Here is a 12617-nt window from a genome sequence, read left to right on the forward strand (position 1 = left end):
TCCCTTTTACAGGTGCTGCGGGATCATGGAATCACCTTCATTCATTGATCGTGAATTTATAATATATATATATATTTGGGGATGGGTGGGGGGGTGGAAAGCCTTTGCTTGCTGTCACCCACACACCAGTTTAAAAAAAAATTAAAAATTAAAAACCCATCAAAATCTGCCTGCTCCCAGCATGCACGCTCCCCGGGCAGAGCGCACGCTTGCAAAGTCACTGCAGGGTCCACACGCGCGCTTGGAGAGAAAGGGTGGTGGGTGGAGCCTGGAGAGGAGAAGGACAGGCCCAGATCTCCCACCTCCCGGCTCCTTTGTGTGCCGCCCTGGGAGTCCGGCAAAGCAGCATCAGAAACCTCGGCAGAGGCGGCGGTTGTTGCATTGTGGATGATGACGGGTGGGCGGAGACGGGAGGCAGCCCGAAATCCCGTCCCTGCGGGGAAAAGAGGCGGCGGCGGCGGCTCCCTTGGGAAACCCTGGGCGCGCGCCTTGCGCGGGTCGCAATTCTGCAACCGGCACGAATTACGCAAATGAAACCAGCGCGAGGGTTGGCGTCGCTTTCTTTTTCCTCTTGCGTTTTTGAAAACTGTTTTGCATCCATTATTCCGTTTTCTTTCTTATGTATACTGCAAACCTATTTTGCATAATTTATTTAGGTTTTTGCTTGTCGTGTTTCTGGTTTTGCTTTTAGAAGACGCCTGAAGACCTGTTTAGGGAAGTTTTTAATGTTTGATGTTTTTGTCCTGTGTTTAATAATCTGTTGGGAGCCGCCCAGAGTGGCTGGGGAAACCCAGCCAGATGGGCGAGGTTACATAAATTTTTTGTTGTTGTTAGAGACCTTCCAAATGTCCCTATTCTCCAAGGACAGCCCCCAGATTTATAGAAGCCGCCCCGGTTTCTGTCTTGATCCCAGAATGACCTGCTTTTCCTTATCCTTGAAATTTAAAGCTATCAAAAGAAGAACAATAAAATGCAGTGGCGTAGCGTGGGTTGTCAGCACCCGGGGCAAGGCAAGTAATTTGTGCCCCCTAACCCGTGGATTTGCGCCCCCTAACCCTAACCCCCAGATGTTGCGCCAGGTGCGGCCGGCCCCCCTTGCACCCCCCACGCTACGCCACTGCCTTGAAGGATATGTTATTATTATTTATTACACTCATTCCCAGCCCTTCAACAACAGGTCCCAGGGCAGGTTACAACAGTTAAGAAAACCAACAACAGTTAAAACAGATTACAATCACAGGAATAGGGTGGGCCCTGAACACACACACAGAGCGCGAGACTCTTAATCTCAGGTTTGTGGCTTCGAGCCCGACATGGGGTGAAGATTCCTGCAGGTTAGAGGTATGTCTTCAGCATTCTTGGAAAGCTGCATAGTGAAGAAGCCAAGAATTGCCTTCTTGCAGGAGAGAATTCCACAATTTAGGGGCTGCAGCAGAGAAGGCTCTGATGTGAGCAGTCGGTGGAAAAAGGGCACAATGATGAAGCTAGGTTGCCAAGTGAACATCCGGACAATGTTGTTGAGCTCTTACTCAACTATCTTTTTGGACTCTGGGTATTGTCTGCATACTAAAAACCTTTCACAATCACAAAAACTAGAAAGCTGTGTGTGTGTGTGACATATTTTTTATTGAATTATTTTATGTTAAAAAAAATTACAACCATACTACCACAAAATATAATTGAGAAATAAAAATTACATACATCAATATTTAGTTTGTTACTTGTTATTTGCTGTCTTATTTCCTCCCAAACATTCCATACAAAGCACACATACATACACACACACAAAAATTATGATAATAATGAAACTAAATATCTTTTCCTCTTTTATCTTACAAAATATTTTCTTCAACTTGACTTCCTGTCAAGTCCCTTCGCATATATTTTATCTTACAATCGAATGTACACAAAACTTACTTACTTATCAAACCTTTATTAGGCATTATGCGAATAAAACCATAAAAGAGAAAATAACATATAAAGGCCTTGAAATATATATAAAAGGGCAGCAGTTGGCTACATACATATATATATATATACATATAGAGTCAATGGTTTTCTTTGTTAACCTGCTCCTTGGAGGACTGCTACCAAAAACTCGGCTACCCCCGCCGTTACCCTTTGGTCAACGTCGGATAGGTAGAGTCCCACACATTCACCTTGCTGGGGTTCCAGACCACCCGAGAGAGGGGACAGCACGCGTTGACGGAGCGTACTGTACAATGGGCAATGAAAGAGAATATGCTCTACAGTGTCCGGGACATTCATACACAAAACAATAGACCTTTCTATATAAATTTTCCAATACATTCAGAAAACATAATAAATGCTTAATTGTTATCCACCTCCTTTTACTTCATTTGTCACTCGAATGCTAGCACGGAGTCAAAACTATTACTGTACAGTGGTGCCTCAGGTTACACACACTTCAGGTTACATACGCTTCAGGTTACAGACTCCGCTAACCCAGAAATAGTGCTTCAGGTTAAGAACTTTGCTTCAGGATGAGAACAGAAATCGGGCTCCAGCGGCGCGGCTGCAGTGGGAGGCCCCATTAGCTAAAGTGGTGCTTCAGGTTAAGAACAGTTTCAGGTTAAGTATGGACCTCCGGAACAAATTAAGTACTTAACCTGAGGTACTTAACCTGAGGTATTATATTTTTGAACATATCTTCTATAACCATCCCATTTTCCCACAAATTTTTGCTTTGAGTTTCCTCCGAGTTTGCTAGTCAATTGAGCCATCTCCACCAATTCCTGTAATTTGATTTGCCAATCTGTTATTTTTATGTGTGTGTTTTAAAATGAAGATTCTCCACATACTATCCCCAGATAGTATCCAAAACCACATTTCACGACTGTTCCAGGCGCCTGCACCAAACATGCAAACCTGCCTAAGATTGAGTTCTATTGTTGCTTAATATTTAGGGCGATTTGAGAAGGGGGACTTTTTAAGCGTCATCTAAGACAGTACCATTGATCTGAATATCATAATTAGCCATCTGATGAAAAGCATTTTCTCAGGTGAATGTGTGTTTCGAATCCCTTGGTTAGGGGAGCAGCTGGGTGGTGGAAACAGTTAGAAATAGAGAAACTGCTTCTGCTCCTAGTTCTTACCTCTTGAAGAAACTTTCTCTTAAAGTAGAAGATGCTTTTGGGTTATCTCACACACACCTGCATGTCACATGACCGGCACTCACATTTAAATGCAACCTCTGTGAGTGCAAAGCATTACCAGTGGTACCTCTAGATTCGAACGGGATCTGTTCCGGAGCCCTGTTCGCATCCTGAAGCGAACGTAACACGCGACTGCGCGTACGCAGGTCGCGTTTCGCCGCTTCCACGTGATGTCATTTTAAGCGTCTGCGCATGCGTGAGCGGCAAAACCCGGAAGTACTGTAACACGCTCCGTTACTTCTGGGCCGCTGCAGAGCTCAACCCGAAAATATTCATCCCAGAGCTACTTCAACCCGAGGTATGACTGTACCACTGTACTAACTTCTGTTGTGTTTGTTTGTTTGTTTTCAGGGGCAGTACAGGTGAGTGAAGCAGGTGTGCCTGTCGCAGAAGCCCAACCTCACTTATATAACCTGAGTTTCGCTTGTCAGTAAGATAGCAAGATCTGTGTGGCAAAGGACCCTTCAATTCTCACCCAGCACAGCTGCTTGAGGGCAACAAACTGTCTTGGCCTGCCTTTGAAGACAAGGAGGTGCACAGCTGGACCACTCTGCCCCAGTGCCCCATTTCCTTCCAGATACAAAGGGCAGAATTAAAACCTGTCTAAATCCTCAGATCTCATTCTGTGGCGGGATCCTTTATTGCACAGTCGAAAGCTTTAGATAAGCCGCAGCAGCCAGATAATATAAACAAAGTGTGGAGGAAATATTATCTTTGATTAAAAATCAAGTTACAGAATGCTTGGCATGATTTCCAGAAGCCTGTTGGGTGTGTGTGTACAGAATTCTTGCTTTATCACCAACAGACTTTGTACAGAGATAAAAGTACAGGGCAGGGTGCCTAACGCCCTACCCGTCATAAGCAGAATGTGTGAACCGTCACAGATCAGACCAGCTATGTTAAATTCTATCTTCTGCCCACTCATGAGGTCCCCCAAAATGACATGCACAGGCACCAGGGTGCCCTCAAACACTCCTCCCATGCCTACCAGGACCCCCCTGCCCTGCCCAATTTTCAGCTGAGTACCCTCTGAGCGTCTGGTATGCTGCAAAGGATTCTGGGTAACACTTTTGCATGTGAGTGCTCCCGCCTCATTCTTGTTGTCTGTATGGACTTTTCACTCCCACCTAGTTGTGTATGAAGGAGGATCAAAGCATAGGTAAGCTAACGGGTAAAGGGACCTTTGACCATTAGGTCCAGTCACGGACGACTCTGGGGTTGCGGCACTGATCTTGCTTTATTGGCCGAGGGAGCCGGTGTCCAGCTTTCAGGTCATGTGGCCAGCATGACTAAGCCGCTTCTGGTGAACCAGAGCAGCGCACGGGAACACTGTTTACCTTCCCGCCGGAGCGGTACCTATTTATCTACTTGCACTTGATGCGCTTTTGAACTGCTAGGTTGGCAGGAGCAGGAACCGAGCAACGGGAGCTCGCCCCGTAGTGGGGATTCGAACCATGACCTTCCGATCGGCAAGTCCTAGGCTCTGTGGTTTAACCCACAGCGCCACCCACGTCCCAAAAGCGTAGGTAGCCACCCACAATTTCCAGCCTGCCTTGACTCCGGACAACAGAGCAAAATTATATTGCGCAATCCCCATGCATGTTTACTCAGATGCAAGTTCCACAGTTATTACCCTTATCAGAACACTGGTTCATTTAGCTCTACATTGTCTGTATCGATTGGTGTCAACATCTCCCCGCTGGCTTTAATGTATCTGTGTGAGGTTTTCGTTGTAATGTTTGGTTGTTTGGTTGTGAGTTGCTTTGGGTTGCCTTGGGGCAGGATAAAGCAACTAACAAATTTGACAAATAATAATAATCAGCTGAGCCTTTCTCCAAAATCTGAGGGTGTGAAAAGCATTGCTGCTTTTACGTGTTAAGGGCCAAGGGTCAACAATTCCTATATGGCCAGGGATGAGCTGATGCTCTGTGATAATCTACTCCAGCATTAAGGATATCTGGGTCTGAGGACCAAAGATGAGCTGAGACATTAACAAAATAAATAAACGCAGTGGCATCCTTTATATCAATAGTCCCTGGGATATATCATCCATTTCTTGCAAGGTTGCTAGTATTTCTTAGCCAAAGGTGCATAGAGTAGCTATGGCAAATATTTGTGACAGGCCAGAGGGTTTGAGACGTAAGCATCTTAAATATGCGGCCTGCCCAAGCCTGGGCCAGTTAATGAACTTACTTCCAATAAAAAGAGCTATAGCAAGTGTTCCACTAGATTTGACGGTCCTATATGATCATTGCAACTGCTAATCTCTTGTGCAGCTATCTACTATGGCAAGGCAGAAGTGGATCACAGATGTTGTGGCTTGGAACGAAATGCCTGGGTCTTGATTTTGGAAGCTGCACGGTGTGAAGCTGTGCTCCTCGCTCAGACATCTGGAGGCTTATTTGTTACGTTTTGCTGCACACCTGTCTATCAGCTGCTCCTCCCATCCCTTCTGGCAGCTGGTGCGAAAGAGGATAAATGCCTCCATTAATTTTTATAAACAGTATGGAAGGCTAGTACCTTCATACTTGATTGCGAGGTTCTAACTGGCATTCTGTTTCTATTATGGTTGCTTTGGGGCCAGAAGGGTACTGCTCATTTTCCTAGGCACTATTTCAACTTGTTTTTTTTAAGAAAATGACTGCATTTGCAGGTGGGAACACTAGATTGCTGCAATATTGACCAATCAGGCAGTCCCGCCCTTCTGCATTGTTTACTTCAGGCGCAGTGGGATCTGCTGGTAGATCTCTAGCTGATTGTAATAGATCAGCAAGGTTGGTTGTTGTTTTTTTAAACTCTCAGTTGTTTTAGCAGTGGGAACAACAAAAATGCCTCCTCCCGCCTTAAATTAGGCGGCTGAAACTAATAAAGATTAGGGTGACCCAGAGTGGACTCTTGTGTAAAAGGACTGATACTGAAAACACATTCCAGCACTCAGAAGCACCTTGCTCTTTAATTCTGGCCATTGTGACTTTTTAAACCTGGCTCTTGGGGGTTCTAGAAGGGGCATAGCGGGGCAGGAGGGATGCCAGGGCGATGGCTCCGGGTACCTTTTTCTGGGCAGCACTGGCAGGGCAATGTGAGGAGGACTTAACAGACATGCGCCCTTCAAATCTGTCACCCTCTGTGTTAAGTTGTGGGTCGAACATATCAGACGACACAGCGATTCTTCCAAAGCAGCTCTTTATTTGTAAGCTGGAACAGAACTGAACTGAGGAGCTCAGTCAGCCTGCTTATATAGAGCTCCACTAGAATGCAACAGGAACCATTTTCTGTAACTAGCCAATCACTGAACGTCACTTTCGATCCTTCATTTGCATACAAACTACCCAATCACTGAACGTCACTTTCGATCCTTCATTTGCATAACTATCAGCAGTATCCCCCTGCTGGCCCAGGGTGAGAACTTCAGTACATAACACTCTGCAAACCCGTGCATACCCCAATCGCTGTGAAGGCACACTCTGCTGTTGGGTTCTAGTAAAAAACAGAAGAAAGTAGATCTGGCAAGCAGGAGGTCTGTTCACACCTGGTTTATTACACCTTTGGGGGGGGGAGCCAGTGATGGGTGCAGAGAAAGTCAATGGGGAATACAGTGGTACCTCAGGTTACATACGCTTCAGGTTACAGACGCTCCAGGTTACAGACTCCGCTAACCCATAAATAGTACCTCGGGTTAAGAACTTTGCTTCAAGATGAGAACAGAAATCGTGCTCCGGCGGCGTGGCGGCAGCAGGAGGCCCCATTTGCTAGTGTGGTGTAGTGGTTAAGAGTGGTAGACTCGTAATCTGGTGAACTGGGTTCGCATCTCCGCTCCTCCACATGCAGCTGCTGGGTGACCTTGGGCCAGTCACACTTCTCTGAAGTCTCTCAGCCCCACTCAGCTCACAGAGTGTTTGTTGTGGGGGAGGAAGGGAAAGGAGAATGTTAGCTGCTTTGAGACTCCTTCGGGTAGAGATAAAGTGGGATATCAAATCCAAACTCCTCCTCCTCCTCTTCCTCTTCTTCTTCTTCTTCTTCTTCTTCTTCTTCTTCTTCTTCTTAAGTGGTGCTTCAGGTTAAGAACAGTTTCAGGTTAAGAACAGACCTCCGGAACAAATTAAGTTCTTAACCTGAGGTACCGCTGTTATTAAGGATGTGGAGTCCTGGGGGAAATGGAAAAATGAGGGGACCCAAGGGCTCCAGAATTGTGATAAGGAACTTATAGTAGCCTTTTGCTTTAAGAAAATGCTAAGAAAATGCTGCGAAAGCATTTCACTTTAAAACGCACAATACAAAGCACAAAAGCTTTTTGCGGCAAAATGTATCCATGTGGAGGCTATGCTTATGCACAGTAGATGTTGAACTATGGCAGCAAATCAACCAATCTCAATAATTTGCTTATGCTAGAAGCGCAGGCGCACTGAAATGAAATGTAACTAAATAAGTTCTGGCTAACAAGACTTTGAATGAGGTCATGAGAATGCATATGACTGGAGGATGCTTTGTGTAAGAAAGCCATAAATAATCTGAGCATTTGAGGGATGTTCCAGCCTTTCTGGAGTTATCCTGCTATAACACTTTTCTGCAGTAAATAAACTTTCTGGATTCTTTCTTCAAACCGACTCACAAGTAATTAATGGTACAAGTGAGATAGAAGATTTGCCTTGCAACACCCCCACCATTTTTTCTTCCAAGGGTCTTCACATCTTTCGGAATAATACCTGTGAAGAGCCAAAATGTTGAGAAGGGTGTGCGAGTCAACTCTGATAAGCCTCCTGAGCAGCTTAGTGCTGAAACATGTCGCAGCATAATGTCTACACTGGGGTTAAAACCTTTTTTTAAAAAAAGAAAGGAATCTTGGTGTGCTCAGAAGTCTGCAAGTCTGTGGGACATTCCAAATCTCTTAAACATGGTCAACAGATAAAGATCAACAAGAAGCGCTATACCAGACCAGAGACTGAACACAATCTGGTGAGGGCCAGGCATTGAGAAAAATAGCAGAAATAAAATTTCATGGACTGCAACTTCCGTCCAGTCAGTGCATATGGAGAATACCAGGATGTTGTGTGTATCACAGCTGCAAAAATTGTAGAAGACAGAGCCCTGTGCTTGAGTCACTACTTTGGTGAAAGGTCATCAGCAGCATAAATACGGTTTTGAGTACCTCCTTGAGATTTACTGAGAGCTGAAGGGTGGCTAAATGTCTTAAAACTTCAACACTGGAAGGCAAAGTCTCTCCCCACCTCCTTCCCCAGTTGCACAGTGGGCAGAGGACTTGACTCAACTGGCAGCACATGAGGAGATGACCTTCCATACAGGGGTGCCCCTAGAGGTTGGTCCCCACCAAGGGTGCAGGCTCAGGGAGGCAGAAAAATTGTACTACTCAACCTGGGCTTGGAGTGGCTAGGAGCCTGCACACTCCCAAGGGTGGTCCAGGAGGCTGGGCGATGCATGCAGGCTCCTGGAGAGGGACGAAAGAGGGAGCAGGTGAGAGTTGCAGGAGGAAAAAGGAAGTGAAGGGAAGGCATGAGGCGGGAGTTGGCAATGCAGGTGAGCTGTGCATAAGCAAGCTGCCAGCTAGCTCTGCTGAGGCTCTTTTTATTAGCAGGAGAAGAGGAGTTTGGATTTGATATCCCGCCTTTCACTCCCTTTAAGGAGTCTCCAAGCGGCTAACATTCTCCTTTCCCTTCCTCCCCCCCAACAAACACTCTGTGAGGTGAGTGGGGCTGAGAGACTTCAGAGAAGTGTGACTGGCCCAAGGTCACCCAGCAGCTGCATGTGGAGGAGCGGAGATGCGAACCCGGTTCCCCAGATTACGAGACTACCGCTCTTAACCACTACACCACACTGGCTCAATATGCAAAACCAGTCAGATACATTTTGGACTGTGACCTTTACACATCTTCCAATCCCGAGATCGTGGGGGTGGTACAAAGTTATTTTGGCACCTGTTTCCACCGCGTCACTCTCCCCTTGCACAATGTATGGCGAAGGAGACAAAGGTCACAGACAGGGCATGGCAGACCACTAAGAGAGCAAAGGGCATGATGTTCAGACAGCTGCGGCTTGTCTGTGGGTGGAAGTGTGCTCCACACCTGGTGGTCAAGACAGGCAGACAGATGGACCAATGGAGGAGAAGCAGGGCAGACCCCGATGACCCTGAAGGAAGTCATTGGCGGAGCACGAAAGGCGACAAAAGCAAACTTTTAGCGTTTCTAATCCATGGTGTCTCCCAGCTGTGGAGGCACCAATACAGCACCTTGCCAAGGGCGCAAGGGAGCCTAGGTACATCTCTGCTTCCATAAACACAAGAAAGATGGGCAACTGTCTGCAATCTGGTCTCTTTATACAGATCTGTTTGCTTAAATGTCTCAGATACAAATACTTTCCAATAGTCAGCTCGCACATTCAGCTACCAGTCACCAAGCAGTGCACAATCACACACACATCCCAGCTCTTTTTGCAGACAATATCCTAATATCACCGATGGCAGAGTGGAAAGCAGAAAAAGAAACAGAGAATGCAGATCCCCTCTTGTTCAATGATCTCCCTTTATTTCTCCCCTGTGGAGCTTACATGAAGCAGCATGTACGTGACAGTGCAGATAAGAACGACCAATATTTATATCTTCACCAGTAACATAAAAGGTAGAGGCCACGGAAGCTGTTGTTCGAGGAGCAGTACAAGTTAGCAGCCAATTCAGTGCAAAGGAAAAGTGCTTCCAGGAACATTACAGTACTAAGGCAAAGATTACTCGCTTTAAGACAGATGTAAAGCTATTCTTTAGCTAGCACCTTTGGCAACAACCCTGGATGTTTTCGTACAGGTAGCAAAAGCTTTCCTGCGCCTCCTTTTTAAAAAAACATGTTAGATAATGTTGTCAAAACACACTGGAAATCCAGTTGATATAAAGGTTAACCTGAGAGGATGAGAGAAACATGAGACTAGCTTTCTGGTGAAGTCCAGTCCTCAGTTAAAAAGATGTTAAAAGCAGGGAAAGGCTTTAGTTGAAGACCTTGCACACCTGCTGTCTGCCTGAGCATGCAGTGTTGGGTTATGGTCTGCTTTGGGTCTGCAGGGTTGGCTGACCTGGGATTCAGAGGCTGAAATCAGCCCTCTGGGTCTCTGTCTGACCCTCAGGAATCACCCCAGGCCTCAGCACCCCTGTTGTGTACCCTCTAGTGTTTTTACCTGGCTAAAATGTGTCCCTGAACTCCGATAATGCTTCTTGCTCACCTGGATAAGAGAGGATGAGCAAGTGTGTGCTGAAGGAATCTCTTCTGTGCAAAGTTTAAATTAACACTAGTTGCTCCACCCATTTTTATCACGGGCATGCGGCCCCTGAAAGGTTGCCTCGCAAGTCAATGTGGCCCTCTAGCAGGAACAGTTTTCCCAACCCCTTGTGTAAAGAATTCCTTGAGGCTAGGAGCTCTAGCACTGGCCTAAAATGGCCTCAATCAAAAGCAACCTTGCTCTAATTCAGCTTTATTATTATTATTATTATTATTATTATTATTATTAAAATGTGTATACTGCCCTTTATCCATAGATCTCAGGGCAGTTCACAACATAAAAATACAATATAAAAAACACAAAATAAAAACAGGAACAAAAACAAACCAATACTCACACCTCCCACAGCACATTTAAAAGGTGTCAGTCAACCCAAAGCCTGGTTGAAGAGGAATGTTTTTGCCTGGGGTATAATGAAGGCGCCAGGCAAACTCACCCTGGGGAGAGCCACTGCAGAAAAGGCCCATTCTCGTTCTGCTACCCTCCAGACCTCTTGCAGAGGAGGCACATGAAGAAGGGCCTCAGATGATGATCTCAGGGTCCAGGTAGGTTCATGTGTTGAGATGTGGTCCTTGAAACTTGGTTTCAACTCGCAACCTGCCAATTTGGAACTTCATATGACCAGCTTCCCAGCACAGACTGGCAGGATTGACTGGGAAAGGCACTAGATAAAAGCTATTCGTGAACCCTGGATCTTTCAGGAGGCCTAGGCCCCCATGAAACACTGGGAATTGGCATGGAATCCCATTTGGAGTCAAAAGGAAACACATAAACAATAAATACATAAAGTCAGTGCATTCAGAATGGCGCAGGGGAAGAGTAAAGATGTGCAAAATGAATTTGAAAGGAAAAAGTAAATGAGGGACATAACCAGGGCTTTTTTCCCCCTAGCCAAAAGTCACCGGAACTCAGTTCCGGCACTTCCCAGGTGGGCACTATTGCCATTCTAAGAGAATGAGGAAGGTGTTCAAACATTTAAAACACATTCTCTCCAAAGAATCCTAGGAACTGTAGTTTGTCAAGGGCCCTATAAATTTTAGCTCGGTGAGAGGTAAACTACAATTTCCAGGATTCTTTTTGTGGGGGGCGGGGGCTGCTTTAAATGTATGCTTTGTGCACGGCCTTGGACTGGACAGCCGTCATAATGACGACACTTTCAAGCAGAGGACTGCCCTCTGAATACCCTTCAAAAAATGCTGTGAAGCTGGACACAGATGGGCACCATAGCACAACCAGTCCCAATAGCACAGGGAAGGGGGGAATGAATAGCAGATGGACCTGCCCCATCTATCAAAATAGTTAGAATCCTGAGACCAGCAAGATTTTTTTTGCAATATGTCAAGAGAATGCCCTTCCCTGGAATGCTTAATCTACCTTTAGAGAGCTAAGGGCTGATTCACGTGTGTATGTTCCATCACATCATCAAAACAGCTCCATCTCCTCACTTCATTTAAAAAGTAAAAGGTAAAGGGACCCCTGACCATTAGGTCCAGTCGTGACCGACTCTGGGGTTGCGGTGCTCATCTCACTTTATTGGCCGAGGGAGCCGGCGTACAGCTTCCGGGTCATGTGGCCAGCATGACTAAGCCACTTCTGGCGAACCAGAGCAGTGCACAGAAACACCTTTTACCTTCCCGCCGGAGCAGTACCTATTGATCTACTTGCACTTTGACATGCTTTTGAACTGCTAGGTTGGCAGGAGCAGGGACCGAGCAACGGGAGCTCACCCCGTCACGGGGATTCGAACCACCGACCTTCCAATCGGCAAGTCCTAGGCTCTGTGGTTTAACCCACAGTGCCACATGTGTCCCTGTAATCTACCTTTTACTTTACCTGTAAAGAAATAGTCTGTACACACTCAAGTTTCACTGTTGCTTCAACACAAGGAATTCCACTTCTTGGCATTTTTTTGCCGGTATGGCACTCCTACATAGTTTTATTTTAAACTGATTTCTACTGGTGAGCACCTAATGTAGAGCCACACTAAGTACATTCAATTGGGGGTGGGGGTGGAGAGAAGATGTGAAATATCCGAAAACGCATGGACAGGGTGCTAAGCAAACATGAGAATATCCCCTCTGAGCAGGCAGATCAGGAATCCTGTCCAGCAAGTGATTTTTGGTAGTTTCTGTGTACGTGCATATATGTACCACATCGCCAATTCTT

Source organism: Podarcis melisellensis (assembly GCF_964234715.1).
Source record: "Podarcis melisellensis genome assembly, chromosome: 17".
Classification (NCBI taxonomy): Eukaryota; Metazoa; Chordata; class Lepidosauria; order Squamata; family Lacertidae; genus Podarcis; species Podarcis melisellensis.